This window comes from Staurois parvus, unplaced genomic scaffold (genome assembly GCF_062004578.1).
Source record: "Staurois parvus isolate SC_StPar_1 unplaced genomic scaffold, SC_StPar_1.0 ptg004056l, whole genome shotgun sequence".
Taxonomy (NCBI): domain Eukaryota; kingdom Metazoa; phylum Chordata; class Amphibia; order Anura; family Ranidae; genus Staurois; species Staurois parvus.
The window spans coordinates 13,128-20,852 of NW_028321851.1; the positions used below are offsets into that span (position 1 = coordinate 13,128).

Genomic DNA, 7,725 nt, shown 5'->3' on the forward strand with positions numbered 1-7,725 from the left:
TTTGTGAAGAGGAGTGGTCCAAAATGACTCCAGATCGTTGTGCAGGTCTGATCTGCAACTACAGGAAACGTTTGTTTGAGGTTATTGCTGCCAAAGGAGGGTCAACCAGTTATTAAGTCCAAAGGTTCACATACTTTTCCCTCCCTGCACTGTGAAAGTTTACATGTTATGTGCAATTAAACCATGGCAACATCTAATGTTTGTGTAGTATTATGTTCAGCAGACTGTGTTCTTCTATTGTTGTGACTTAGATGACGTTCAGAGCACATTTTATGCCCAATTCATGCAAAACTCCACGTAATCCCAAGGGGTTCACATACTTTTTCTTGCAACTGTATACAAGTTAAGCTGAAATAGTATATACCAGTTGAAGGTTGAGTAGACTATATTTAGAGATATTTAGGCATAGAAGTATTTGGTAGTTATGTCAAGGTTATTAGAAGTGACTTACTATTACATTACGTATTTTCTGTGTATATTTAGTATACGTCTCTAACACTGATACATATATAGTTTAGTGATTATACATTGATATGTTCTTAAGCTATACTATCTTTTAAATATATAGCTAAGGGTTACATCATTGGTACATCAGCATACATATGTTCCTGTCCATCAAACATCATATGTATAGCATCTTTCCCTTTTATGAATTGGCTTTGCTAAGCAGTAATACTTTCCATAGAAGGTATTATGATCACTAACTATGACGTACATTTGCCTCATAAAAGACCATCGGAACGGACAAGGGACACACTCACGCTCACACACACTCTCTCTGATACACACAAGCTACATGATTCCTGCATACACACGTCTGAGAAGCTGCAACAGGTGCATACTGAGATCACTTCCAGCTACAATTTAGTCACATCCGGCTTCTCCTGCTTTACAAAGTCATTGGAAGGACAGCATGGAGCATGGAGCACATGGCAAAGACAGAACAGCCATGACAGATAATGGTGACTTTTTCTTTGAACTTTCGCTTGTCAGTTTTACAGTAGTTTCATCTACATGGAACTGTTCATAATACGCTTTACATTGTTTATTGGACACCATTGTGTGATAGAATAAAATCACACTTCATTTTTTATTACAATGGCTCTTTCATTCATAATCGCCTCAAGACACTAGAAGCAGTATTATATGTGTCTAAAAATCTAACACTGCGCAATTGTCATTCAAAGTGTGATAGCGCTAAAAGCTGAAAATTGCCCTAGACAGGAAGGGGGGGAAAGTGTCTGGACAGGAAGGGGGTGAAAGCGTCCAGACAGGAAGGGGGGGAAAGTGTCTGGACAGGAAGGGGGTGAAAGTGTCTGGACAGGAAGGGGGTGAAAGTGTCCGGACAGGAAGGGGGGGAAAGTGTCCGGAATGGAAGGGGGGGAAAGCGTCCGGACTGGAAGGGGGGTGAAAGCGTCCGGACTGGAAGGGGGGAAAGTGTCCGGAATGGAAAGGGGGGAAAACGTCCGGACTGGAAGGGGGTGAAAGTGTCCGGACTGGAAGGGGGGTGAAAGCGTCCGGACTGGAAGGGGGGGAAAGTGTCCGGACTGGAAGGGGGGGAAAGTGTCCGGACTGGAAGGGGGGGAAAGTGTCCGGACTGGAAGGGGGGGAAAGTGTCCGGACTGGAAGGGGGTGAAAGTGTCCGGACTGGAAGGGGGGTGAAAGCGTCCGGACTGGAAGGGGGTGAAAGCGTTCGGACAGGAAGGGGGTGAAAGCGTCCGGACTGGAAGGGGGGTGAAAGCGTCCGGACTGGAAGGGGGGTGAAAGCGTCCGGACTGGAAGGGGGGTGAAAGCGTCCGGACTGGAAGGGGGGTGAAAGCGTCCAGACTGGAAGGGGGGGAAAGTGTCCGGACAGGAAGGGGGGGAAAGTGTCCGGACTGGAAGGGGGGAAAGTGTCCGGACAGGAAGGGGGGGAAAGTGTCCGGACTGGAAGGGGGGGAAAGCGTCCGGACTGTAAGGGGGGGAAAGTGTCCGGACAGGAAGGGGTTAACACTTTAAGGAGGGGTGGGCTCCCTCCTGACAAACCTGCCCTTATCAACCCACTGCTATATGTGCTCCAACTTGGACACTCTAAAAACTATAGAGTTAGGACCGCAGTACACAGAGGAGCCTTGACGTTGGCACTGCGGCTTACGCATACATTTGCAAATATGTGCAAACAAAACCCTCTGTTTTTAACGTGAATTGTTAGACGGGGTCAATTTTTTTTTTTTTTTTGCAGGCTGGTTGATAAGTGTGCTGGGAAATCCTTTGTGATGTACATTGCCCTTCCATGTGCACCTTGCTGCAATGGCTAGTTTAGGCTGGGGGGGGGTTGTCCTGTATTTGTACAGTTGATTGAATCTGATGCAAGGATGCACTGGATGCCTTCAGCTGCCATTGTGCTGTTGCATGCATTCTATGCATGAAGGTAAAAAATCTGTACAGCACCCCCCCCAATACTCACCTAAGCCCCCTCTTGATCCAGCGACGTTCACTGGAGTCTCAGCTATCCCAGGACTCCCTCTTCTCATTGACTGAGACAGAAGCGGGACCCATTGGCTCCCACTGCTGTCAGTCACAGCCAGTGAGCCAATGAAAAGAGAGAGGGGGCCGAGCCGAGGTTCCGTGTGTGAATGGACACACAGCAGTGGGTACCCCCATAGCAAGCTGCTTGCTGTGGGGGCACGCGACAGGTAGGAGGGGCCAGGAGAGCCTGCGTGGGACCCAAAAAGAGGAGGATCCGGGCTGCTGTGTGCAAAATCACTGCACACAGCAGGTAAGTATAACAAGTTTGTTTTCTATTCCTCTGTCCTTCCCTTGCCCTGTACCAGTAGTAGGTGAGAAAAATGCTAATTTTATGTCTTTTGTAAAACTGACCATATACTGAAAGGTGAACAGTGAAAGTAAAGATCTCTTCTCTCTGTTCTGGCTGTGAGAGCAGAGACAAGCGACGCTGCAGCCTGTGAGTGTACAGCAGCATCTCACAGTGCATGTCCACTCAGAGACTACAGTGCCAGCCACCCCAGTGTCCCTGATCACTGCTCCAGTGTAGAGACAATAAACAATGCAGCCAGTCCCTGTCACCTTTCCTAGTGCGCAGAAAAACACCACCATACCAATATCCTGATCACCGCCATACGCAATACCTACACCCTAATCACTGCCCACCGCCATATCCCGCCAAATTGTATTCCAGTTAAATTGTTTGAGATGGGACTTTTGTGGGATCCAGCTTGTCCCAAGTGTAGTAGAGATCGTGGAGATCTAATACATACGAATATTGCCAAAAGTATTGTGTTGCCGGCCTTTCCACGCACATGACCTTTAATGGCCCCCCGTCTTAGTCCGTAGGGTTCAATATTGAGTTGGCCCCGCCCTTTCCCCCTGCATATGACCTGTAATGGCCTCCCAGTCTTAGTCCATAGGGTTCAATATTGAGTTGGCCCCGCCCTTTCCCCCGCACATGACCTGTAATGGCCTCCCAGTCTTAGTCCGTAGGGTTCAATATTGAGTTGGCCCCGCCCTTTCCCCCTGCATATGACCTGTAATGGCCTCCCAGTCTTAGTCCATAGGGTTCAATATTGAGTTGGCCCCGCCCTTTCCCCCTGCATATGACCTGTAATGGCCTCCCAGTCTTAGTCCATAGGGTTCAATATTGAGTTGGCCCCGCCCTTTCCCCCGCACATGACCTGTAATGGCCTCCCAGTCTTAGTCCGTAGGGTTCAATATTGAGTTGGCCCCGCCCTTTCCCCCTGCATATGACCTGTAATGGCCTCCCAGTCTTAGTCCGTAGGGTTCAATATTGAGTTGGCCCCGCCCTTTCCCCCTGCATATGACCTGTAATGGCCTCCCAGTCTTAGTCCATAGGGTTCAATATTGAGTTGGCCCCGCCCTTTCCACGCACATGACCTTTAATGGCCCCCCAGTCTTAGTCCGTAGGGTTCAATATTGAGTTGGCCCCGCCCTTTCCACGCACATGACCTGTAATGGCCCCCCAGTCTTAGTCCGTAGGGTTCAATATTGAGTTGGCCCCGCCCTTTCCACGCACATGACCTGTAATGGCCCCCCAGTCTTAGTCCGTAGGGTTCAATATTGAGTTGGCCCCGCCCTTTGCAGCTATAACAGCTTCACCTCTTCTGGGAAGGCCGTCCACAAGGTTTAGGAGGGTGTCTATGGGAAGGTTGGACCATTCTTCCAGAAGCACATTTGTCAGGTCAGGCACTGATGTCGGGGGAGGAGGCCTGGCTCGCAGTCTCCACTCTAATTCATCCCAAAGGTGTTCTATGGGGTTGAGGTCAGGACTCTGTGCAGGACAGTCAAGTTCCTCCACCCCAAACTGGCTCCTCCATGTCTTTATGGACCTTGCTTTGTGCACTGGGGGGCAGTCATGTTGGAACAGGAAGGGGCCATCCCCAAACTCTTCCCACAAAGTTGGGAGCATGAAATTGTCCAAAATGTCTTGTTGGAACAGGAAGGGGCCATTAGTGTAAGGATGACATAAATGACTAGTGACCAGGGGCGGACTGACCATTTGGAAACTCGGGCACTGCCCGAGGGCCCGGGGTCAGTAGGGGGCCCCATGAGATGCCCCTGGTATTTTTTTTCATAGGCTTTTTGAGTTTGGGCAAGGACACAGGGGCCCCATGATCCCCTATTGCCCGGGGGCCCCATGAGTTGTCAGTCCACCCCTGCTAGTGTCAGAGAGTGCTATTGAGCGATGTATACAGTAAGCAGCAGGCTTTTTTTTTCATCCACATTGCTAAGGATAGCCGAAAAAAATACCTGAAAAGGATCCTAGTGCTCCACCTACTGGCTGAAAATGAGAATACAAAATAATATCCTTGAGCAAGAAATAAATTATTCAGAACTGTTTAAGAACATACAATCATACAACACATTTGCTTCATTAGTTTTGGTTTAAATTTTATTCCTTCGCTAATATATCCTCAACATTTCATTTGTATAGCACTTCTCTCCCTGGGGACTAAAAGCACTTCGCAGGCGAGGCAGCCATCTTGAAAATTGCGTTGGCCAGGAATCGAACCCGGGTCAGCTGCTGGATAGGCAGCTATGCTCACCACTGCACCACCAACGCAAGGTATGTGTTTGGGGGGAAAACCACGCAAGCACAGGGGAGGTACAAGCGGCCATAGGCTGTCCAGTGATCCCGAGGGTGTGGCCAGATTACAGGGGCAGCATGTCATCCCGCCCACACATCGCGTCCAGGGAAAAGAAGACACCGGATCTGCGGACCTCTCTACCCCTCCTCCAGCAGCGCCTCCTGGACTGGATCGTCTTGGGACTGGGACACGGAGCCAGGTAAGACACAGCAGCCCGCTGCCCGTCCCTGTACTAAGTGTCCCTTCCGTTGGAAGAGGAGGGGCGGCGGCATCACGCCGCCCCCCCCCCCCCTAAAAAGTGCGGCCCTAGGCAAGCGCCTTGTTTGCCTCGCGGCAAATACGCCCCTGGTTGTAAGCCTCATTTTTGCGCCCCTGTACCTTGTGTACATATGTACCCCCCTAGCTACGCCTCTGTGTCACATAGTGACATTTCAAGAAGTTTTATTGGCCAGCGGGAGGTGACTGCGCTGCGCTGGACAAAGAGCACGGCCAGCCGTACTTTATTTCAGCGCACACCGCCCGCACTTGCCTTGTCTTGATTGGACCTAAAGTTGGCTATAAATGAATTGAAGTTCGTCTGGTTCAGAATCCAGCTGAATTTCAATCCATCTATGGCTGTCCTTGCTCATGAAAAGTTAATCTATCTCATGAATGGGCTTGTTGGAAGTTTTTTCTCGATCGGCGCATGCAGCCAATCAGCTGCTGGGCTGATCAGTATATTCTGACTATCAGCATGTGGTGACTGCGGTACGCTAGAAAAAGTACAGCCTGCTGTACTTCATTTTGGTGCCTGCACACTACCACAATGCATTGGTGTGATCCAGCCACACCAAAGACAAGGCATGTTGCAGGGGCGTACCTACAGGCATTGCAACTGCGACCCGGCCCCATGCTGCAGGGGGGTCGCACGGCTGGGACAGTCCCACCACATTGCATTGTACACTTTTTTTTTTTCACACAAACTATAGAGCAGGGGTCCTCAAACTACAAAAAAGGGGGGGTTTGTGAAAAGAGATTCACAAAAAAGCGGCTACATAGTGAACAGAACGTGATACACTGGAAGAAATTTCCAAAAATTATGCTTTATTACACATATAAAAATATGACATATGGGCTTTCGCCCTGGTTTACCATCACCTCAGTTAAGACAATACACACAGACCTAAAACCATTTAAAATGACACCAGAACCGGTCTACATGTATGTGCAGCAGGGAAATGGCTACAAGAGTCTAGTGTCCCTGTAGCACAAACACACAAGTGAACACTTCCCTAGGGAGGTGTATCCAAAAATTATGCCATGGGCATACCATAATGGAGGATATAAGGGATTTAAGCAGTAACCATATGGGCAAATCCCAATCAAGGAATCCAAAAATTATACTAAATATATGTATGTCACATGTATACAATATAGCAAGCACAATATGCGTCAAAAAGGAGAATAGCAGGCCTCAGGCCTGTATGAAGGAAGACATAAATGTCAAATATATTATACAATATATTCCTGTACCGGCACAAGTGGTTGGGGCCTTCTAAGAAAGGTTTTCTTGAGAATGATACATGGTAATCCCACTATGTTGGAGGATATGGCCTCTGACTCGTCCATGGAGGATCGCAAAATGTTGGATATGTTGATATCTCTCATAGAGGAAAATGAGGATGGTGATGGTGATGGTGATGACCTTGATAATTGTAGCAACATAATTAGAAAGGTTGATCTAAATATTAGATCGACGAAAATGCCGAAAATCCGTTCCAATATGAGGATATCGACGTTTCTAGACTTTGTTGCTGATGATTTGAAAAATCTTGAGTGGAAAATGCCAATTGGTGATAACCTTACCAAAAAAGAAAGAAAAGCCCTCAAAGAACTAAAAGAGACCAAGGATATTGTTATTAAGAGAAGTGATAAAGGGGGTAATGTAGTGATTCTGAATGAACAAAATTATGTTAGGGAAGTGAAGCGTCTATTGAGTGACTCATCCACATATAGGAAAGTGACTACGAATCCTTTTCATATGGTGGCTAAAAAACTAAATTCCATTTTAACATTAGGAAAGGAAGCTGGTCTGTTAACTAGAAAAGAATATGAATATCTGAGAACTGAAGAATTTAATCACCCTACTTTCTACATTATCCCCAAAATACACAAAAATCAGGAAAATCCTCCGGGTAGACCTATTGTGTCAGCCATCAATGGTCCCCTAGACAAAACAGGGAAATATATAGATTTGTTTCTTAAAGACATGGTCCCTAACCTTCCCTCTTATATAAGGGATACCAAAGATGTGTTGGCGAAAATTGAGAATATGATTATCAACGATAATTCCATTCTAGTGGGAATAGATGTGGAATCACTCTACACCTCTATCCCACATGAATGTGGTGTGAGATCAGTCTCTTATTTTCTTGACAGAACATATCCTATGTCGGGGGGACAGAATGAGTTTATTAGTGAGCTATTGGAATTTGCATTAAAACATAATTTTTTCCAATTTAACAATACCTTTTATCAACAGACTAGGGGTACCAGTATGGGAGCACCGTGGGCTCCGGCCTATGCATGTCTCCATTTAGGGTTTTGGGAGGAGTGGGTTGTATTTAGATCATCAAGATTTCTT

At 47.3% G+C, this 7,725-nt stretch overlaps 1 non-coding gene across 1 annotated transcript; it reads right to left on the bottom strand.

Moving 5' to 3' along the window:
- Nucleotides 1-5,005: 5,005 nt before the first annotated feature.
- TRNAD-AUC (transfer RNA aspartic acid (anticodon AUC)) lies at nt 5,006-5,077 on the bottom strand. Its single transcript has one exon. It is a non-coding gene; the product is annotated as a tRNA-Asp (tRNA).
- Between the last annotated feature and the right edge of the window lie 2,648 nt (nt 5,078-7,725).